This window comes from Prionailurus bengalensis, chromosome E4 (assembly GCF_016509475.1).
Source record: "Prionailurus bengalensis isolate Pbe53 chromosome E4, Fcat_Pben_1.1_paternal_pri, whole genome shotgun sequence".
Lineage (NCBI taxonomy): Eukaryota > Metazoa > Chordata > Mammalia > Carnivora > Felidae > Prionailurus > Prionailurus bengalensis.
Window position 1 is genome coordinate 37,951,171 of NC_057360.1, and position 25,069 is coordinate 37,976,239.

Below are 25,069 nucleotides of genomic sequence, written 5' to 3' on the forward strand. Positions count from 1 at the left end.
CAAGCAGGGGAGAGGCAGAGAGAGAGAGGGAGAGAGAGAGAATCCCAAGGAGGCTCTGCACTGTCAGCACAGAGCCTGATGCAAGGCTTGATCTCATGAAGCTGAGATCATGACACAAGCTTAAATCAAGAGCTGGACACTTAACCCACTGAGCCACCCAGGCACCCAGGCATGATGCCTTTTTAGATACAGTAACAAAGACACAGTCTATAAATAAATAATAGATTATCTGAACTTCATTAAAAGTAAAATTTTCTGCTCTTTGAAGTACAATATCAAGAAAATTAGAAGACAAGTCACCAACTAAGAGAAAATACTTGCATAAGATACATCTGATAAAGGATCATTATTTAAAAGACATGAAGAACTCTTAAAACTCAATAATAGAAAATAAACAACCTTGTTAAAAAAATGGACAAAGGATCTTAACAGAAACCTCTCAAAGAAAGTACATAGATGGCAAAAAAGCATATGAAAAGATGTTCCACATCATTTGTCATCAGGGAATGCAAATGAAAGCAAAAATGAGTTACTACTACACACCTATGGCCAAAATTCAGAACACAGGAAACACCAAACGCTGGCAAGGATGTGGAACATACACTGCTGCTGAGAATGCAAAATGGTACAGCCACTTTGCAAGACAGTGTGGTGGTTTTATTGTACAATCCAGCAGTTATGTTTCTCAGTATTTACTCAAACAAGTTGAAAGCTTATATCCACACAAACACCTGAACTTTACAGCATGTTTATGCATAATTGCCAAAACATAGATACAGCCAAGATGCTCTTCAGTTAGTAAATGGATAAACTGTGGTGCATCCAGACCAGGGAATATTATTCAGCACTAAAAAGAAATGAGCTAGCAAGCCATTAAAAGACAAGGAGGAATCTTAAATGTGTACTACTAAGTGAAAGAAGCCAGTCTGAAAAGGCTACATCCTATATGATTCCAACTATATGACTTTCTGAAAAAATGCAAAACTATGGAGACAGTAAAAAGATTAGCTGCTAGGATGGAAGAGGCAGGGATGAACAGACAGATCACAGAGGATTTTTTAGAGCACTGAAAATACTGTTTGATATTATTGTATTTTTTCGACAAAGAGAACATGTGCATACACACACAAATGTGCCTATGCACACACACACATGTATGTGCATGTGAGCAGGGGACTGGCAGAAGGAGAGAGAGAATCTTAAGCAACCTCCACAGGACCTTAAGCAGGATCGAGCCCAATGTGGACCTCAATCCCATGACCATGAGATCACGACCTGAGCCAAAATCAAGTCAGATGTTTAACAGACTAAGCCACCCAGGTGCCCCACTTTGATTTTATTTGATTTGATTTTACAATGATTGATAGATATATTTTTTCCAAACCCATAAAATGTACAGCACCAAGAGTGAACCTTAAAGTAAACTATGAGCTTTGGGTGATTATGATGTGTGAACATAGATTCATGATTGGTAAAAAACAAAACAACAACAACAACAAAAAACTGTAGCATTCTAGTGAGTGATGTAGATAATGGGGAAGGCTACGCATGTGTGGGGCAGGGGTATATGGGAAATCTCTGTACCTCTCTCTCTCTCAATTTTGCTGTAAAACTAAAACTGCTCTAAAACTTTTCTTAAAGAAAAAAAGCTAGGATGAACATACCATACTTGTTTGCATTAAATATAAAGTCTTAGAGTTTTAAGATAGGGTTTTCTATTGGCCATGCTCTTCTGAATTTAAAATGGACACAAAGTAAGTTTAGAATAGACAAGCAATCAGAGTGATAAAGTTTAAACTGTCCACTTTATCATTGGTTAAAGCTGGATTATAAAATGTGTTTTGACCATACTTAATCCTCTATTAACACTGTACTCATGTCTAAATGCTGACAGAAACCATCCATTGCCCTATATCTGTTAAGCTCTAATGGAGGATACTGAAAGAGATTGGCCTCTCAACCTGACTTTATAAGGTATGCTTTGCCCTGACTCTTGCTTGCTTCCCATTTGGAACCTATTAGATAAGAACTCAAGCATACCCATTCTGTAGGCAGGCAGATAATAGAAAACTCAGAAAAAAGAAAGGCACACATCACCATTTCCTTTTCCCAAGCTTAACCAAAGCATCAGAGAGAAGAGCAGAACATTCTTGAAAGAAAGGAAAGAACAAGTGGATCTCCCTATATAAGGAAATCCTAAGAAAATCTGAAGGAAATTTGACCTCAAAGAGGTTAAGGTGAAGAGAAGGAATCAGAATCTGATCCTAGAGGATCCTAGAAGATCTCAAGGTAATGTCATACAGTATACTATTACAAGCATTGCTCAGAGAGAAGAGATGCTTATCTTCCTACAGTTTGGAGAAAGGATAGACAAATGGATAATAAAGTGCAGAGAGGAAGCCCTATCAGAAGCTTCTACAAGACGTTCTTAGGTTTCTCTCCAGCAAAGGGAAAGTAATCTCTGCTGTTTTGGTGGAGAAGTTTTGGTGGGGCTGGAAGAGAAAGGTCTTAGAGAGGATATGTATGTATGAAACAATGGAAACAAGATGTATTTCAATTAATTTTTGCATGAAATAAAAATGGCGGTGACATATTTTTACCAAAAAAAAATGATCGTAAGACACAATGAAAATAACACACACATTGAAGAAACCATTTAATATTTCCTTTGTGAGTGAGTATGCCTCTGGGCACATCTTCTGTATCTAATTCTTCCACATGAACCAGTCAAGAAAGCTCTTCATACAGAAAAATCAGTCTTAACAATAGTCACATGTTAAGGAATAATTTAGTTCCTAAAACGTGTCACACGATTGTCTCCCCTCTCAGTGTGCTCAAGGCCTCCATTAAACTCGGGGAGTCACACTGTCTCCTACTCTCAGCTGTTTAGAGCCTCATGGAGGCTAGACAAAACTGAAAGATGTCCTGCTTTGCTCAGCACGTGGGTCCTTCAGTTCTCTAGAAATGACTGCACTCATTATCTTATGAGCTGTGTCATGTGAATGTCATCTTCAATAAAAGAAGGAAACTCTGCATTTAACTGACTTCACATTATTCAAGAACTCATTAGAGCTACCTTAGCTAAACATTTATAGGTGTCTATTGACCTCAAAGGAAAGCTCTAAAATGTATTCTTCAAGTCTAGGATTTGTGTAATTTCTTTGATATTTGGCTTTGGCTTATTATGTGACGAACTAATGTACATTATCTTGGTATATTAACTAAGTTATGGGTTTAGTTGATTAAATAAGTTAGTTAACCTATACACCAAAAAAAAAATCTGATCTAGTAAAGGAGCAACTGGAATAGACTAGAATTAGGGAAGTTTTCCCAGGAAAGAAAAATGTTGAGCAGAATTGAAAGACACCTGCATGGTCAGGGAGAAAGCAGGAAGGCTGGGAAGTCAGGTAGCCAACTGTAGCAGGTAGCAGCTATTAACGTTTGTATGAATTGTGGACACCTTGGAGTCTGATAAAAAAATGAAATCCCTTTCAGAATAAAAATGTATAATCATCTCTACATAAAATTTTGCATATTGACTCATAACTGGAAGTTGGGAATGCCATATCTAGGACACAGCCATAAGGTATACCTTTTAAAGACAAAGCTTGGGCCAAAACATATAGGAAACACAGTAGTGTTTTAAAGGGCATATTCAAGGATGCAGAGATAAAACTGAGGGTTTTTTTCAACCCAAGGGTAAAAGGTGGTGAAAAATACACAGTCTTACTCCCCTAAAGAAAAATAAACCTGAATGTGATGCTTCTGGACAAGTGCCTAAAGGCTAGACAGGTTTCCCATTCCTAGAAACTGAACAAGTTATTTGAAAAGCTCTGCCAAACCCAATCCCATTTACTTCTTCTCCTTCTTTACAAAAGTTCCCTGAGGTAGTAAGAGTCCTCTGGAAACACAAGCTTAGTAGAAAGACTTCGCATGGCTGCTCATGGTCCACTTGCACAATTTGGCATTGCTCCTGGTGACTGACTCAAGAATTGTTATAACTTGTTGTTATTTTCCTAATCTTTTTATCTTTCCTGTGACTGACTCAAGAATTGTTATAACTTGTTGTTATTTTCCTAATCTTTCTATCTTTAGATAAATGTTATTATAAACCCAGAGTGACCTGTTTCTGGGTTAATGAACAAGCAGGCATACATAGATAGTCACAAATAGATGACGATTTTTATTTAAGTAACAACTATAAATTTAAGAGCCATTTATGGTCCTGAACACTAAGGATTTACAACCTCCTTTTTCTTAGTGAACATCTTCTCTGTACTGTCTAGTAGAAATTATATACAAATTGTAAAGTCACTCCTTAGTAAATTTATGTGCATCTTGTAAGGATATCACACTTTGACTTTTACAGCGAGCTGTAGAATGTTGAGGTATAGGCAGTCTGTTCAGAAAACCTGTTGTCAAGGAAACTGCACCTCCAACCAATGAAAAACCAAAGGGATCTTCCAACATCTTGGGGAGGAAATATTTAATCATTTACTACCCCCATGCACGTTTTTCTTTGATCCATAGATGGTGATATTAGTATCTTTATTAATGTTACCTAAGAAATCAGTAAAACATGCTTTCCCCATTTAATTGTAAATAGGAGACACAACTAATGTGGTTACAGGTAAAAATACTCATTTTATATTTAATTATTTTTTTCAGAGCATTCTTAGCATGTATTAGAAAAAGGTGACAAGAATTAAACATAAAAAAAAAGATCTAAATCTTTTATCTTAAATGGAAAGCATTATGACTATTTGATTTTCTATCAATGTATAAAATTATAGCACACTGTTCCCCTACTATCTTTTCTTCTTAACTAACTGATGTATGTATACAAAGACTAGATATATACAGACTCAATAAGGGAAGCAACACAGAGTGAAACAACTCTATAGACATCCTGAACTCAAGTTCTTGAGACAACATTAAGTATCCCTTTATGTGTTTAAGCCTCCTTTTATATCTGAAAAAAAAATGAGTATTTCATCCAGGTAATGGAGGAAATCAAGTGAGATAGCATAATGTGATAGTGTTTCATAAATCATAGGAGACAAAAGGCAGTTATGATAGGGGGTACATGAAAAAGAGAGTGGTATAGTGATTGAGCGTGCGTGCAGGGGTCGGACAGACCTGTGTCATAACCCTGATTCATCTACTCCTTGACTAGATAGCCTAAGGCAAGTTTTTCTCTGTGCCTCAATGATCTCACCCATAAAATGGGTATAATAATGTATACAGCTACTTCACATGAGTGTTGAGAGGGTTTAATGAGATAACATATGTAAAGACATTAGCAATGACTAATGTATCTATTACTATTAGAAACACAAAAATGCATTAGTCTTTCCACCCACATAGGTTTGAAATAGCTCTGTGCTACTGGAAAGAGCAACGGTGCATCTTGTAAAGGCAATGAGAAATAAGTTGGTTCATTTGAGAGATAAATTTGAGTCTGAGTAGGAGTCATAAAAGGTGAAAGTTCTTCAAGTGGTAGCTAAAGTCTTGAAGCGGTGGTTTTCCCCTTTTATTTGGTAGGTTGGAAAAGACTAGCGGCATGGTCTTCAAGAGCAACAGTTGCAACATGATGGCATTGCTGATAGTTATATATGAATTTTAAAAGATAATTTGTGTATTACACTTCTTAGCAATTTTCCCTGCCACCGCCCAATTTCAAATAAAAGATTATTGTATTATTTCCCTGGTTCTCTCCCCTCTCATTGATCTTATGAATGATTATATTAATATTTTAAATCATGAGACATCCTAGGAAAATGAGGGGGTTCTGTCATGTGTCCCATAGTCAAAGCTGCTGCAGCCACATCTGAACCCATCTTCATAACCCTGCCTCCTGCTTTTATGCTACGTGAACCCCTGCTTCAGCTGGGTTATCCCAGCCTGCCGTTAGCATTCCTTGGCAGCCTTACCCATTTGTCTCATTTATTCAAACACCACTTAATCTTTTAAAACTTTGCTCAGGTTCCATCTTTTTATCAAATGTTTCCCTGACCACACCAGTCCCTTCATGATTTTGCCATCCTCTGATTCCTTTAGCATTTATTATTTCCCTTTCATCTGGCACTATGTCATATATTTCCTTTCTTCTTTTAAAAGTAAATATTTTTGCTTAATCTCTCCAGCTAGAGACAGTAATCATTTATTAAATGTAAAAAATCCTCTCTGCTGGCACATAATATGTATTCAAAATACATTAGTGGAAATATACAAGCTTTAGAAAACAGCCTTTGCATTGTTTACATTCCAACTACATTACATTTTCAAATAAATAGAATTCTCTCTCCACCCACACTAAAATTAACTGAAGTATTCTAAATAAGTGTCTGAACAACAGACACTATGCTTTAAGATTCAGCTGTCAACTCTTATTTTGGGGTAGCTAAATAAGCAAATGATCTGACATTTCTAAAATTTCAGTACATATCCTACTTTCTCTAGTACAAGAAAAGGTCTGTTAACCTAAAATTCCTAGCTGTGAAATTCCCCTCTTTGCCTTTCAGCTCAAGTTTTCCTTGAATGAAATGTTGTCTCCCACACATTTAACCTAAGAATAAAATAGCAACACATTAGAAGCAAGGCAAACAGGCTATCTTTTTATTAATGAGAGCAAAAGGCAAATTTAAGATCTTTTGCAGAAAGCATGATTTATGGTAAAATTGCCAAAATAGAAATTCTTAGTTCCTAACATAGGCCTTGGTTGATCAGTATCTTCTCCCACCTCCTCACATATGAAATGGCAGCAATCATAATCTTAAATCTGTTTTTTCCTACTTCTATTAGGTGAATTCTGGAGGAGATCATCGTGGGGCTTTTTTTTAACTTTGCAGAAAATTAGATTTATAGTCAATGTTTACTAAGTTTCTGTACAGTTCTTTCATATTTTTGACACAATGTAAAATGTGGGCTTTCAAAGAGCTATTGGTCCAACATGGGCACAAATTAAATGAGATTAAGCAATACGTTGGGTAAAAAAGAAAGAAAAAGCAAGCTGGTGTGGACCAAAACTCTCTTAATATGAATCTCATGTAATATTTGCATAAACTATGTGATCTACAGAGTACTTTTATTTATATCATTTTGATCCTCATAAAGACCTTGTCAAGTAAGCTTTGGCTATATCCATATTTTCCCACCTACCCCCTACTCCCAGTTTTTTTTAAAGCATCCAAGGAAAATTGTGGTAACAGAGAAGTTAGATGGTTTTTCTAGAATCGTAGCATTATTTGTAGCTGAGGCAGGATGCCAGCTCATGAATGGTGATCCATGTGCTTTCCATGACTCAAGTCTTTCTCAAGACATTGCTATCAATTCAGACTGACTAAAAAGCAAATACTGCCCCCTCTAAAGAAAGCCCTTGCTTCCATCACTGTGCCTCCTCCAAGTTTACTATTGACAAGAGGCGTGGTATATACATGAAGGGCAGATGTGATTCTCTAGCCTTTCTACCTTGAAATTCCCAGAAGTGGGGAGAAAAACAAACTTCATAAGAATTCTATAAAATGCTATGTTTGCATCTAGACACTTCTACAAGTTTTATGCAACAAAGTTATGATTCTAGAACAGAAAATATAAATAAAGAAAGGGCAGAATTTATATGTTCAAGAGATTAGAAAAGTCCTGTTACAGATCTAGCCTCCAGACAGAGAAGAACATCCTCCCCCTCCTCCCCTTTCTCATGCCAACATACAGGAGCAGCACAGAAGGTTGCTGGGAGCCAACAGTGCAAATAAAGAAACTTTTTATTCATAAGAGGGGGAGGACATTTGAAGGGAAGTTAGCCTTCAGGGACTTTATAAACCTAAGTCAACCAATGGAAGGTTTATGTGGATGCTTTTTAGTAGCATCCAAGAATTAGGTTGCTGGCTTCTGTTTCTAGTTGGAATTGATTTTCACTGCTGGTGAAATTTAGAAGCTCACCATTAAAAAAAAAACACTCTTAAGACATCCTTCTGTAACAGGAAACAGGACTTGCCAAATCAGCATAACAACTGGAAGGTAATATTTTAAAGAAAGTATTTGTGAATTCTGTCTTCAGCCTGTTAAACCCTTGAACCACTGGGTTCTCTGCAATGGAGATTCAGTTGTGGCCACGGTAAGCAAGTGATCAATAGCTAACATTGCATCATAAGCACATGTAGGTACCAGGCACAGCTCTAGGCAAATCCTTCTCAGGTGTTAGTGCATTTATCCCCACCAGGCAACAAGAAAAGAACTAGAAAGTGGCCCCGGTCACTTTCCAATTCCAATTCAGGCAGTGTTTTCTCCAGAGACAATGCTCTCTAACCTTGACCATTTTTTTTCATCAGTTAGACTTTTATAGTACCACTTTCTCTCTCTGAAGATTTTGTTGAGATAGTAGGAGACAGAAGGAGATGAGGAAAAAATAGAAGACCTACCAATAGCAATCTCCCATGGACGATTTCAGTCTATTTCTGCTATTTTCACTAAAGGCCAAGAAAGCACTGAGGAATCAGACTGATGACCTAAAAACCAGCTCAGATTAGGAAATGTCAAATCAGTGGGACTTGTTGAAGGTGTGGAGATGAAAGCAAATGGGATTCTCTCCCACCCCTTTCATTTAATTTTTTTTAATTTTATAAAAGGAAATAAAAGGAAAGGGGATGATATCTACTTTTCTGTAACAAACAGAAATGCTGGATGTTGTACATCCAGCAAGGCCAATAACTCACACCCTCTGTGTTGTACGAATTGCAATCCTCATAGAAAAAAAAAATAGTAAGGAACTCTCAGACTATAGCCATTATTTTGCAAAGATATTTGTAATACAAGTACATCGGAGTCACTAATTCATATTTCACTATGCTATGAACCTGAAAATTCTCATTACAAATAGCATTTCCTAAAGTGTCACCAGGATATATTGACTGTCAAAGTGGCACTTCCTGATTGTCTACTGAGGCCCAAGAAAAGTATTTATTATGCTTTTACATTATTTTTTCACAGTATAATGAAAATACATTAGTCTGCAGTAGCAGCCTTGATTCTTTCCCATTATATTTGTTCATATAATCACTAATCTGCCAAGTTTAATAGTTTGCTAGTCACTACAAAAATGTATTCTGACTTTAAGTTGGAATAGGGATAAGTCGGCTATTCACGTTTCAGAAGGATGGATAGATGTGTGTGTAAGTTTCAAGAAAGACTTTGTGGTGTTTATATGTTTTTGTAATTTAATGCAAGACCCTCTCCAGGATAATCTACTTTAAAATAATAACCACAGCTAACTTTTACCGAGCATTCACCACGTGCCAGGTACTGTTCTAAGTGTTTTATATGTATTAATTCATTTAATCTTCATATTTATCCTATTTAATCAGTACTATTGTCATCCCCATTTCATAGACACAACCTGTAGATTACCCAGTAAGTGGCACACCTAACATTCAAATTCAAGCTGTCTCTTCAGATGGTAGCTACAATTGTGGTGAGCAATGCATAATGCATAGAGTTGATGAATCACAATATTGTACACCTGAAACTAATGGAACATTGTGTGTCAACTATACTCAAAAAATAAAATAAAATAAAGTCTGCCTCATGAGTGGGTTTCTCACCCTCAGCACTGTTAACACTTTGAACCAGATATTTTTTTATGTCAGGGATCTATCCCGTACAATGTAAGGTGTTGAGCAGCATTCCTGGTCTCTACACACTCACTGCCCATAGTGTTCCTCTTTGCACCCCTCCCTGTAGTTATGACAATTAAAAATGTTTTCAGACTTTGCAAAATTTCCCCTGGGGGATAAAAATGCCCCAGTTGAGAATCACTGCTCTGGAGTATACATTCTCAAAAGGGGGCAATATCGCCCTCAAGAGGGCAAAATTTGGCTCTGGGGGTGCAAAAAAACCCTACTCTAATTATGAAACATATATATATATATATATATATACATATACACATATATGTGTGTATATGTATATATATATATATATATATATATACATATACACACATATATATATACACACTTTTGTGTAATACATAAGCAGATGAGGAGAAAAAAAGTCTAAAAAGTCTCCTTAGGAGAGAAATAATGAGAAGTAGGTTGAGAAACAATGGACTACTAGTGCTTGACTGTTAATCTCTGTACAGTAACAGATCACATGGCAAGTCTGAAATTTTGAGATGAATGCTTATTTGAATGACTCCTCCCAAATGATCAAACAGATACTCTCTTGGACTCCATCCTAGAATGAGACCATTACCTTCACCTTCCTAAAAGTTCAACATTATCACCTTAGCCCTATAGATTGGAAAATTTGTAACTTTGAGATTTGGGTTCAACAAAACACTTCAGACTATTTTTCAAACATTCCCATTCCAGCAAAAACTACAAAACTATATTTGCCAAGAGCTATTTTTCTTAAACTTTTTAATCCTGGGTGTATTTCAAAGGAAATTTATCCATATGGTTCTCATTCATTTACTCTTAATTCATCAAGATGGTGTTTTGTAAAAGCCAGTTGACAACCAAGGAGCCGTATGCATGTTTTTTTAACTTGAACCAGGAAGTAGGGCTTTGGTTGTGCTAAATAGAATTTAAAACCCCTTAAGTTTTTCTATAGTTGGTTAAATGTAATGTTCCTTCTTTACTAATCATTAATTTGGAGTCTACTTTTTTGATGTAAAATGTTTTATGGTAGAAGAAGCAAGAGAGCAAAAAAAAAAAAGCATTTTACTACTTTACTAAGAGAGAGACTTTAAAAACTGGAACATAAGAACAAGGATGTGGCCAGAAAATTGTATGTTTGCAGAATACTTTGCTTCTGTAATCTGACTTGCACTAGGTTATACTTAGTAATACAGGAATTACATACCTCTTTTAGAAGGTGGGGTTGTAATTGCCAAGTATTTCTCTGTTTGGGATAATACTGTATATTTAGGAGCCTTGCTAGAAGCCCCTTGTCCTTCTCCCCCAATTCCTACCCTCTGACAACCTTCTAGCTTTGCAGCACCCTTTCTTTTCTTTGAACATAGCCCCATCATCATCACCAAGAATAAACAACAGGCTTCATCAAGAAGTACTAAATATAATTGTATGAAAGAAACAATAAAAATCATACATGCATCTTTAAAAGATGCTTGATTTTTTGAATGGAATGAATTGTACAACATTAACTCTAAATGTAAATTTTAAACTTTTAGACATACCATAAAAACAGAAATAGTTTGGAGAAAGTAAAAAACTTCAATAACTTAACTTTCAATTAACACTTTTATGAAGAGAGAGGCACTATTTCTACATGATAGACAATGGGATCATTTCTCTCTTTCTACTCCCATCACTAAACAACCTTCTGTGTGTTAGGCAAAAGCACTAAAATAAGCAAAAACAACAAACTCAAGGAATAAATCATACAACATGGAAGATATTTTTAATGCAACAGAAAGACGTATTAAGCCAACATAAGACTTATTTAGAGATATTTCCAAATCATTTTGTTACTTACACATTTAAGACCATTATCTTATGTATGGATCCCGTCTCCAAATCAACTGAATCAAAATCTCTATGAGAGGTGTCCAGAAATCTGTATTTTATAAGCTTCCCAGTTAATGCTTATGCATGGTGTTAAGAACTACTGATTTAGATAATAGTAGTAACTGATAACGGGGCTTAACACAAAGATTGGATTATCAAATCAAACTTATATGAGGCAAAGATTTTGCCTAGTTTCAGTTTTACTGAATTATTACAAAGACACAGGCATTCAAAAACTTAGAGCAGAGAAAGGCCTGGGCATGAAGCATACCTCCGAAGATCCTTTCCCACACCAGACATGTCTCTATGGCCTTGAACAAATGAAGGCTTCAAGTAAGGTCCAGAGGGTTGCTTACACAATGGGAGCACATCAACTATAAAGCATCTCCACTCTATCTTCATAGAGCTGTAGAGACGACATGACTTTCTCCAGAAGCCATGTCTGGATTTTACTTATTCTCTGTAATTCTTAGCCAAGGTCATTTTCAGAGACAGAGTCTTTCTCCTAGCAAATATTATTAGTCCACTCACCCAGACTCCAGGGGAAAAGGAGAAATGGTTCTTTCATTTTCCCTGAGGGTATACTCTGGGAAAAGGAGTATGTGGATCACAGGCTGACTGCTTTAGCTTTCTCCTCCCAAGTAGAAATGTAATGAGTATTCTACCACGCTGGGTAATCAAGCCTTAGTTATACAGTGACATGGGAGCAGGTCCACAGGAGCCATATGACAGGGTGGGTGTTTTTGCAGGCTCCTGGGTTTGGACTTTCTCTATCTTTTCTACCCTGGTTTCCATATCCAACATTCATTCAAAGTTTTTTAGAACTAAAATTTATGATGTAATGAAGTTCTCTCTCTGATATTATTTCTAATATTTAGTTATGGGTTAATTTTTTTCACCTAGAGGCTAATTGTTTCTGATCAATGACTGCTTTCATTTATTGATATAACATCCAAGTGGATAGAAAGAGAAATACATATGAATTAAATTAATCACCATTTTAAGATTTTGGTTATAAAAGGTAAATACTGTTGCTCTTTCCAGAGTTTAAATTAATTCAAGACATGATAGAGGTTCTTGGTATGTTTGTAAGATAATTAAAGGCAAATAAAACTTTTAAATAATTTTAATACTTTCATCCTGAAACTAAAACACCATACTTCCCTTTCACTGAATATATGAGATTAGATTAATATGGTATAATTCCAAATTGTTCATTATTAAAAGAGTTTAGGTTTTAAGTTTGGAAAAGCTGCACTTCAAACACTACATTTTAAAGATTCAAAATGGCAAAACTCATTGATTTTAAGGCTGATAAAGTATATCTGTGGTCACAGTACCTATAGAAAGTTGTTGGAAACCATCATGAAGATTATAATCAATTTTTCAGTGGCAAGCACTAACCCTGTACTTTACTACACAGGAAGATATCCAAAGGATCCTCTGTCAGTGCAAATGACAAGAGAACTATCCAGATGTTTGTTGCAGCAGCAACAGCTTAGTGACAGCTTAGAAAAGTTAATGGCTCAGTTATTAGCATCATATAGAAAGCTCACAACATAGAGTACCTTCAGTCAAACATAAGATAACAGTTCAGTCAAATATTTAAAGTAACATTTACAAAAAATCAGAAGGTAATATGTTAAAGCACAAAAGTTTATGGTAGAGACTTATTATAGAAGATAGAAGAAGGGTGAATTGAGGGCTGCTCGGGGAGAAGAATTAGGGAAGGTTGCATGAAGGTTAGGTTATGCTAGGCCACTCAGACATTGTGCTGGATATTTTTTCTCACATATCAATACATGTTTCTTATAGCCTAATGATATGAGATAAAATTATTTTGCATATCTACCCAAATATCTTTTTAGTTTTCTGCTTCAACATTCACCATAAGGAGTTTTTCCTAGAGAAATATATAGACATCTTCAGGTCAGGTTTCTGAATGTAATGATTCATATAACTTAAGCTTTCTATTAGAGATGTTGCTGGTACACAAGGGAACCACTGACTACAAACTTCTAGCTCCCACAGGACCTAGCAAGGGAAATTTAAAAAGTAATGACAAATGTTTAAAAGGTAATGACAAAAAGCTATTTTCCAGTTTTTATCTCAAAAACATTCACTGCCAGGGAGACTTATGATCAAGAAGCAGAAATTACAGATATTTACTAGTCCTGATAGAGTTACATGACCAGAATATCTTAGTGTTGCTTCTATAAGAATTAGAACTGTCATTTATAGAGCAGAGCTGAGATACGATTTCTCTGCTCTGTTTCTGGATCTTGTCTTTCTACTTGAGAAAAAAAGAGAACTGAGATACAATTCATCATTATTTCTATAAAGGAAACCACACAGGGGCTTTCATTCCAAATGAATCCAAAGATGAATCTTGAATAAAAGGAAATTTTTTGATACTGCATTGAATAGAAAAAGTATTAATGATTTTTCTCTTTATAACTGTTGAGTCATGGAAAGTTATGAATATTTGAAGCATAGGAAGACAATGTGTTTTTTTCAATGTGTTTTTCTTTCAATCTTGCTTGTATGTATATCAAAATATAGTAAGGAAGACTTGTTTGAAAGCTATTGAAGCCATCTAGGTAAGAAATGGTAGTGGCTTAGATCAGGTTGATAGTAATGGTGAGAAGGATTGATCAGTCTGGATAGATTTTGCTTTTATTTCTGCCCCATACAGTCTCTTCTCAACACAGTAGTCTAAGTGATTTCGTTAAAATTAAATCAGATCATTACCACAATGTTGAAAGCCCTCTGATGGCTTTCCATTTATCCAAGCAAAAGCTCAAGTCTTTACAAAAAGTAGAGTGAGTATATATTTTATTACCCAAACCAGAGACCTACTGAATGTTAAAGACTCACTACTATTAATTATACCAGGACAATGAGTTTAAATTTGGACTAGTCCAGACAAAAATGATATGGCTCTATAGAATCTGGACTTTCACTACCTCTCTGACTTTGTCCACTGCTTTATCCCTTGACAGTAATAACTACACTTGGCCTCTTGGAGTTGCCAAGTATGTTCTTCCTTCACAGATCCAAATGGCTAACTACTCATTTCCTCAGATTTTGTTTCAAAGTCACCTTCTCAATGAATATTTCCCTGGCCAACTCATCTAATATAGTGATTCTAACTAAGTTTTTAGATCTTCCTTATTGCTTATTTCTCCCAATAGTACTTATCCGCCTGTTAACACTTCTCTTCTAAATCCCATTAGATTTCTATATTTCAGCAGAAAAATATTGTTTATTAACACATTGCACAATTTGACCAGTATACATAATTATACAGAAAATAAATACCCTTATAGAAAACAAGCTGTATAGAAAACACAAGAAACTGCTTAATTTCCAAACCACACATGCCCCTCAATACATTCTGATGGATTCTCCTGGGTAGGGAGGGACATTTCCCTCTGTCAAGTCTTGAATAGACTACAGGATGATGATAACATTAACAACTAAAATCTCTGGGACATGAGGTAAAATGAGCATAAAAACTTTAAATTGCAGTAGGTTACCTGGTCAAACACACTTTTCTTGTATCTGATACACACATTTAAGTTAATGTTTCCTTTTCAATATCACTTTAGCTACATTCTACAAATTTGAATGTGTATTTCTTTAGCTTTTAAATTTAACATATATTCATAATACTTACATTATTTAGTTTTCCATTCTTTATTTTTCAAATATTCATTTTGGGCTATATTTTCATCACCGGCTTCCAATTTTATTGCTTTTGTCACATAAAATAGTTTATCTATATTGATTAGTTTTATAATTGTTGGAACTTTTTTGTGGTCTATGTCCAATTTTCTAAAATATTCCACAAGCTGGAAAGAATTCATGTTGATGTTTCTTTTTTTTTAATTTTTTAAAGTTTTATTTTAAGAGAGACAGAGACAGTGCAAGTGGGGTTGGGGCAGAGAGAGAGGGAAAGAGAGAATCCTAAGCAGGCTTCATACTACCAGCACAGAGCCCAACGTGGGGCTCAAACTCACGAAACTGCAAGATCATGACCTGAGCTGAAACCAAGAGTCGGACACTTAACTGACTGTACTGAGGGACACCCAGATGCCTCTCATGTTCATGTTTCTAAACACTTGTTACTTTAAACTTGTTAACTTTATCAGTCAATATTCTATATTGTAATTGATTTTTGTCTGCTCTATCAATTTCTGAAAAAGCTGCATAAAATAATTCTTCATGATTTATTAATGTACAAATATCTTCTTGTCTGTCAACATTTCTTTTAAATTTTTGAAGCTTTCTGGTTAGGTGCTGTGCTGGCTATCAATTTATTGACGCTCAACTCCAAACCTACCCTTCACTGTTTACTTGTGATTCTAGAATTTTCTCCCTTGCCAGGTGACATGATGTGGAGCTTTATTAGTAGAGGGCACTGGAGGAATATCAGAGAAGATTTTTTTTTCTTGGTCCCCTGTGCTTTGCTTCTTTTTGCTCCTGTGGCATGGGGCTGGTGTGCAGGATACTTGGTGAAGCTTACTCCCCAACTCTGGTGAGTCCTGTCTCACCACCACATGGGGGTTCCCAGCAGCAACTGGCATAGACAACAGTTTCTAGAGAGTTCTGTGGGTACCTAGATAAGTTTTATAGTGATAGCTTCCCACTGAGCTTAATAGCACCCACTACCCCCACTGTTGGCAGCTTCTTGGCACCTTTCCTTAAAAGATAGCTATTACCCCAGTTGACTTCCCTCCCAGCAAATTTAACAGTACCCCTCCACAGGCAGCTTCCCATATTTGCACACCCATGTTTATTGCACTACTCTCAATAGCCAAGAAGTGGAGCAGTCTAAATGTTCATCAACAGATGAATGAATAAAGAAAATGTTCTATTTACAATATAATACAATATTATTCAAACTTAAAATGGTGGTTGGGGAAAAGGGGGAGGTGTTCAATGAATATAAAGTTTCAATTTTGTAAGATGAAAAAGTTCTAGAAGTCTGTTGCATAACAGTGTGCATATAGCTAACATTTCAGTACAGTATATTTAAAAATGGTTAGGATGGTAAATTTTATGTTGCATGTTTTTGATAACAATACAAAATCCATAATAATTCTTTTATCTCAAGGAGTGTTCACTATAATGAATCTAGGTAAAGATTTTTTTTAATTTTTTTTTAATGTTTATTTATTTTTGAGACAGAGAGAGACAGAGCATGAATGGGAGAGGGTCAGAGAGAGAGGGAGACACAGAATCTGAAGCAGGCTCCAGGCTCTGAGCTGTCAGCACAGAGCCCAACGCGGGGCTCGAACTCACGGACCGTGAGATCATGACCTGAGCCGACGTCGGATGCTTAACTGACTGAGCCACCCAGGCGCCCCAAAGATTTTTTTTCTAACCTCTCAGAATGCATTGTACTTCAATCTGAAGACCCATTATCTTTCTTCAAGTCTGAACAACTCTCAGCCATTTTTCCTTCAAATATTACCTCCTCAAAAATATTTTCATTATCTTCTTCTGAAATACCTTTTAAAAATACATTATTTACTCTGTTATCTCTGTTAGTGTTTCATTCAGTTTTTTCTGACCTTCATCTCACTGTACTTAAATCTGGGAGATTCTTTTGCAGACTTACTCTCTAATTCAGTAATATTTAAGGTATGGTTAATCTTTATGTTCTTAAATAGAACCAGCATGTTTTCATGTTAGTAACTATATTTTTCTTTTCTATAAACTATTTTTCTTATTTTCATTCTATTCAATTTTGTAGTTATATTTTCAGAGCTTTATTTGATCTCTTTAATTACTTTAAGCATTATAATTGCATTTTATAATCTAAGTTTGCTCCATTATTTAAAATTCTTGGGACCCTAATAAATATGCTGACTTTTCCTTATAGGTTGCTTATTTCTACATAGAAGGCTTGTAAATTGTTTCATGTGCACTCATATTCAACACATCTTTAGTTTGTTTTTTGTTTCATCTTCTTTTGCTTTTTCTGCTGGAGTGTCTTGTGTCATACATTTCTCCTATGTCTTTGCTCTTACCAAGGGGTTTCGAAAGCCCTAAATGAGTTTTTATTTTCAGGTTCCACTTAAAATTCCTATACTTTAGTAACAGGATGCCACAAAGGGAGTGTGCATTTAGAACCCACATTCATGCAGTTCTAAGGCTATTTTTTTCACAGGTGATGTTTTTTGTTGTTCCAATGCCCCAATTTCTATAAACTAAACATATTCTCCTATACTCCTTCCCCAGGCAGAAGATAAAACTTCCCTCACCCTTTTTTGAGAATTTGGGCAGCACTTGATTCCAACTTTAAAGAGGGGCATAAGTTACAGATTCCCACAAGCCTAAACTCAAAGTCAGGTTTCCCAAACCCAGCTCTCAGCCCAGAAGGTCTAAATCTCCCACTAAATATTCATGGGCTACTGTGATATCAGCTTCTGTTTACCAAAATTCTGGCTTTCAGTTACTTTTTTTTTTAGTTACTTTTAATTCAACTAGGAATTTTTCTGTTTGTAATAGATACAGAGGTATACGTATACATATAGCTAACTACCTAGATATTCCACCATATCTGTATATTTGGAAGTAGAGAATTCCTTATGCATAAACTTCATCTTGCAGGTTGCTGAAAGTAAACCCAACATATCCATCTGTAGTTGCAAAAGCTTAGGCACAGAATTATTAAGAGAATTGTCCATAGTTACTGGCAAAATTTGATTTTGGACCCCACATTCCTCACTGTTGACAGAGTTCCCCTTTGTTATTACCACATAATGGCGGCTGAGACAAACTTTTCACAATGTGCCAAAACAAAAGTAGATGGGATCTTATCCTTGAAGTTTTCAAATGTGGGCTATATAGATTCCAAAATGTACATAAAAATAAGACAGGGAATGTTTCCTGAGAATCCAAATTTTTGTTTTTAATGATTAAAAATCTTTACCAATGCATATCTTTGTATACATATAAAATTATCTATGTATATGCAAATACATTTATGACATAAATAGCTAACATTTGAATATTAACCACATGTCAGACATTTTTCAAGTTGCTTAACCTACATAATTCTCATATTATTCTCACACTGACTTTTTGGAAACCAATGATAAGCATGATTTGAAAGGAAAATAATTGATTATACACTGCTGCAGTTTTGAAATGACATGAACCCTAGTCTTATCTCCAACTCTGGGGTTCATATGGCCCACAAAAGAGATCTCTCCTAATGTTGTCAAACATAAAGAAGAAAAAAAAAAAGAAAAATCATGGAAAGAAAAATCATCCTACTATAAAGGAGAAAATCCAGTTTTTTCAACACCCATTCATCTTTGGCTCCTAGAGTAGAAAAGGGACAAGATTTGGCCTGACTCCAGTGTGCTTGTTGCATCATCCAAGCCAAAAAAAAAAAAAAACAAAAACAAAAAACAAAACACCATATATATATATAGTTTTTCACCCTTCATGTGTTTCTCCAAAGCTGCTGGGATTTCTAGAAAGTTTAATTATCTTAAAAATAATTCCATATATCTAAGCAGTAATGCTTAACATCTTTCAATGTCTGCTAAGGTTTATATCTCATCTTTTTCATTTGAAAATGTTTAACTCACAGGACTACATAGTTTCCCAGTTAACCTTATTAAGCCCAATCTTAATTATGGAAGGTGTTACTTGAAAGTGAGTGAAGAATTTTGGCAAACAACCTGAGTTTCATGGCTATACTTCCAAATAGTCTTACTGACTACCAAAGGAAATTTGTGCAATGGAAGAATATTTCTCATTATATAGTACATGGAATAATATTAACTGTAAAATCTAACACTTCCATTACTGTTCTTAGGCATCAAAATCATATTCAGGTATAAAAGCTTAAGGTCTGGAACACTATATAAAAATAACACAAGAATGACTATGTATTGTACTTATTAGAGTATACGCGTCTGATTTTTTTTTTGAGTAAAATAGTAGTCTTTCCTATTACTATTTATTGAGTTATTACCATTTTCCAAAAGCTTCCTTCCTACTGTACGTATTTTACCTTCTTACTCTATGTCAGTCACTTTATTTAATTTTATAATTTTATAAGGCTGAGTAATGACTTTTTCCTGCATTACAGATGAGAAAACTGTTAAAAAAAAATTAGAAGTTCATATAAGTCCACATGGCTTATAAGTGATAGAATCAAGATTTGAATCTAATCAGTCTGGCTTTAAAGCCTCAATGATGCAGCATGCCTAGGTGACTCAGTCGATTAAGCATCGGACTCTCGATTTCAGCTCAGGTCATGATCGCAGGGTTGTGGGACCCTGCATCAGGCTCCACACTGCGTGGAGACTGCTTGGGATTCTCTGTCTCTCTCCCTGTCTCTGTCCCTCTCTCTCTCCCCCTCTCCCACTCTCTTTCTCAGAATAAATAAACATTAAAAACATAAATTCAATTTGGCAGACTTTCTTTTTTTTTTTTTCTTTGCAGCCATCTGCCCATCTGCCTGGCTCCAGGATTTCATTTTATTATTTTTTTAATATGAAATTTATTGTCAAATTAGTTTCCATACAACACCCAGTGCTCATCCCAACAGGTGCCCTCCTCAATACCCATCACCCACCCCCACCTCCCTCCCACCCCCCATCAACCCTCAGTTTTTAAGAGTCTCTTATGTTCTGGCTCCCTCCCTCTCTTTTTTTTTTTCCTTCCCCTCCCCCATCTTCTGTTAAGTTTCTCAGGAGCCACATAAAAGTGAAAACATATGGTATCTGTCTTTCTCTGTATGACTTATTTCACTTAGTGTAACACTCTCCAATTCCATCCATGTTGCTACAAAAGGCCATATTTCATTCTTTCTCATTGCCACGTAGTATTCCATTGTGATATAAACCACAATTTCTTTATCCATTCATGAGTTGATGGACACTTAGGCTCTTTCCATAATTTGGCTATTGTTGAAACTATCATGCCAAATTCTTCTGAATATGAAGAAATTTAATTTTTTAAATTGTTGAATACATTTATTTTCTGATTGACTTAATAAACTTTGTACATTGAAAGAGATCTCTTTAAAAATCTGGGCGGTTGGGTGGTTCAGTGAGTTAAGCGCCAACTCTTGATTTCGTCTCAGGTCATGATCTCACGGTCATGAGATTGAGCCCCACGATGGTCAGAGTGGAGCATGGAGCCTGCTTGGGATTCTCCCTCTCTCCATCTATCTCTGCCCCTCCTCCATTCACTCTCTCCCTCACAAGCTCTCTCTCAAAATAAATAAGTGAAAACTTTTTAAAAAGGCTAAATGATGCATAATGTTAACCAATCAGATAAATTAAGTATACATATTTCATGATTTCATCAGGATATATGATATAACATTTTGTGAAAACCTTATATACTCCATAGAGTCCATAGCACAACATTGCTACCACAATACCACTTGTTACTTACTGTTAGCCAGAAAATAATAGCCAAGACAAAAATAATACAAGAAAATAAGATGATAGATTAAATTAAATGAATAGTCAAAATACTATAAATCCTGCTTCCTCCTCTTACTAGCTGTGTAAACTTGGGAAAATTGTCTCTTTATCTCAGTTTCCTCATCTGTATCATGAAAATAATAATAATAATAATAATACCTACTTCAAAAGGCTGTTGTAAGGATTGACATAATCTACATGAAGCCCTTAGACTAGTGTTTTGCAGATAGAAAACAATCAGTAAATGTTCACATGCACTGCCACTATTTGGTAGTTTCAGTATGTTTTTAAAAATACCACAAGATGTGAAGAAAAACTGAAATATAATAAAAAGGCAGATAAACAAATAAGCAAATAAAGCTAGAGAAAGAAAATAGGTTTTAAAAATATATAAAAAATAAATAATAACATGAAAGCAAAAATGAAAGAAGCTAAGAAAAAATTAAGAGACAAACTAAAAGATATGAAGACAAGGTAATTTTATGGAAAAACCCTTTTAAAATGCAAAAATGTAAGATTAAAACTGCATTAAGCTAAAAGCAGATTAAAATAAGCAAAAGTACTCTTTCAACATTTCAAACCTTTCTCCAGAACTCTTTAAGCTGGGATGTCTCAAGCAGCTTGCAGTCCCTCTTTTAAATAAGTGATTTGACTTTATATGCTTGAAAATCCTTCCATCATCATCATCACCATCATCATCACGGCAGCTAATGTTTATTAAGTTCTTACTATATGACAGGCAGTATTCTAAATTCACATTCATTTACCTCACCTAATTCTCACCATAAAACTATGAAGTTTGTATTCTTAATATCTCTGTCTTACAGATATGGAAACTGAGGAAATTAATGAACTTGCCAAGGTTAGACCTCTTGTACAGGATAGAACCAGGATTTCAACAGTCAAGTTCAAAATAAAGCAAAAAAAGGCATGTTGATAAGGGAGTGCTGAAAACTATAACTTTAAAGGAAAGAGACAGGTATTTACAGAGAAATTTTGAAATCTTTATGATTTGTCAGGTAAACACCCTTATCATCACTCCAAGAAACCTATTGTAAAGATCAATGTCACTTTTCAAGGGCTTAACATCAGATTTGTGGTTTCAGTTTGATATGATGTGGTTTGGGATGAATGGGAATGTTCAGATTGGTCTTTAAATAACAGCATGACAACTCCACAAGACCTATTACATGAGGTCACATAAAGATTAATGAAGGTTGTCAGAGCATAACCACATATTAAAACCAACATGTTTGCACACATTTTCCACCTCTCCTTCTTTATAAATTAATCTCTATTTTAGAGTGAATAAAATTATGAAAGTAAACATGATATGTTCTGTGATTTCACGCATAATATAAGGGAAATCCTTTTGCTATATATTAAGCTCTAACAAAGAAGAAAAAAGGTCAAGCAGAGAAGTTGCAGAATTGATTTCTTTCCTTTCTGGAATGAATCATGGACAGGAGTTAGCAAAGATAGGTGAGAAAGAGTTGTGTCAAAGCTTTTCTGCACATCTTCAGCCTCCCTGCCACATTTGTGTAACAGTGAAGAACAATGATGACAATGGTTCTCACATTTAGTAAACAAATGTAAAACAAAAACAAAAACAAAAAAAGTCTCCAAATTAAAATGTAGGATATTTCCTTCTAGGAACAGGTTATTCATCCATTAACTGAGTGAGTTTTGTATTGTCATGTAATCAGAATGTTTTTGGTAAGGTAAATTATATTCTTAGATAAGATTATATTCTCTACTTTGTCAAGAGTTGAGTTTTGGAAAGTAATTTGCTTTGCCTTAATCAATACAGAGTCATGCAATTAATAATATTACTTAGTAAAGGGATATAATGTTTCCCCTCCTTAAATTTTTCTTCATAATTACTTCTTATTTCTTTTTTGAAGTCAGTATTTGAAAGACAAAATGAAAAGAAAGATAATAAGATCATCTGATTTCTTGGATCTGTCATGTAAATGAATCTTTTCCAAATTTCAAAATAATGTCTATTACTGTAATTAGGGCTTGGAAAGCTAATTTAGAGAATAACATTAAACTTAACCTTTTCCTGAACTGAACTGAACCTTTTGGGGTTCATAGAAATTCAGTACACCTCTTCTTGGAACCTTGAAAAAAGATGCTGTTTTTAATCATAATGACTATCAGAAATAGTTCACTGTCATCATTCTATATTAAGCAGTCATGTGTCAGACTAGCACAGTTCAACGCAATACTTCATGTTTCTTGCCTTTTGACCTCCATCATTTTCCTCATTTTTAGTGTCTATAAGCAATTAATTGATACAAAATAGGATTGATCACTATAAATAACAACAATAAGATACTAAAGGTTAAGAACTTAAAACAATGTTAAAATTTTAGGGAAAACATGAGTTTATATAACCTAACTAAAAGAGGCCAGGAATTCTCAAAATAGCTGATATGCTTCTCCACCCCCTGGGGTAGTTGGGTGTATTGAGGCATACTCACTGTGCGACTGTTCATTTTGGACTGGATGATTTTAATGGCTTTCATTCCAATTTAGAATTTTACCCCTAGGGCCACATTCTGAGAATTTTATTCAAAATAACCTGACTCCTGAAATCCCCCTTATGATTTCAACTCCTTCCTGTCCACTTTTCCCATGTCTCTCTCACATAAAAATTGTTGTTTAATCTTATCATTATCTCTTACTGTTTGACCTTGCTTGTAGAATGATGATTTTTAGGATGAATTTTATATATACTTTCTCATTTAATATTCGAGCATAGGTATTTTAATTTCCCCCATTTGGCAAATGAAAGACTACTGCTTAGAGAGGCAAAATTGATCAGTGATGTTCTCCCTATGCAATAGTCCACCTAACTACAAAGCTCATGTTCTTAATCACCACAAAATATGCTCTCTGTCTTCTTTACTTTCATCCTTATCCATACCCATGTAAAATCAGGTTATCAATACAGTCTATAATATTTTCTGATTTCTTTCTCCTTTTTGGAAGCCCCAATATTCCTTTCAAATCCTACTTTCAAGTCCTAGAGCAACTCATTTGTTTTCTCTGCTTTTGCTCTCAGCTTGAGAAATGTTAAAGAAAATTAAGTTCTAGTTCTCAAAGGCTATATTATAAAAACATTATTTCAAACTGCAATTAGAGCCTTAAATGTACACAACATTTTCACTATTTAAAAAAAAATGTTTATTTACTTTTGAGAGACAGCAAGCAAGCAGGGGAGGGGAAGAGAGAGAGGGAGACAGAGGATCTGAAGTGGGCTCTGCACTGACAGCAGAGAGCCTAGTGTGGGGCTTGAATACACAAACCATGAGATCGTGACCTGAGTCAAAGTCAGACACTTAACCAACTGAGCCACCCAGGTGCCCACATTTTCAGCATTTTTTAACTTACTTCCTTTTCTCACACTTCACTCAAGCTGCCCAGATTCCATACAAGTATTTGAGACCTCCAATTCTGCCCCAAATTTTGTACCCTTTGAAGAACTTGGGTTGCGAAAGAAAGAAAGAAAGAAAGGAAGAAAGAAAGAAAGAAAGAGAAAGAGAAAGAAAGAAAGAAAGAAAGAAAGAAAGAAAGAAAGAAAGAAAGAAAGAAAGAAAGAAAGAAAGAAAGAGAAAGAAAGGAAAGGAAAAGAACATAATTAAATTAAAAAGTCTATAAACCTTTCTTTCTCTAAATTTCAAAAGAGAGGACATCAAGAATTCTTAATCCCTGCCTCAGGGACTTCTTCAACTTAATTTTAAGCAGAAATTTGGGTTCATGAGCAGCTTTTTTCTTTGAGAAAAGGACAATAATATTTATTAGATTCTCCAAAGGAGTCTGTGATCCAAAAAAGGTTATACAGAATTGACCTGTATCTTCACACTGTTCAACCTGCTTCTCTTCAGTGTGAGGAACACATGAACTTCTTCCAAATTTAGAATTATGGTATCTTCCTGGTAAATTGATGCGCGCGCGCACACACACACACACACACACACACACACACTCACACTAATGTATGTGCTTTCTCAGTACTATAGTTGAGTTTTAAATTTTTGACAGTCTCAAGCTCTGCCTTCAACTGAAGTA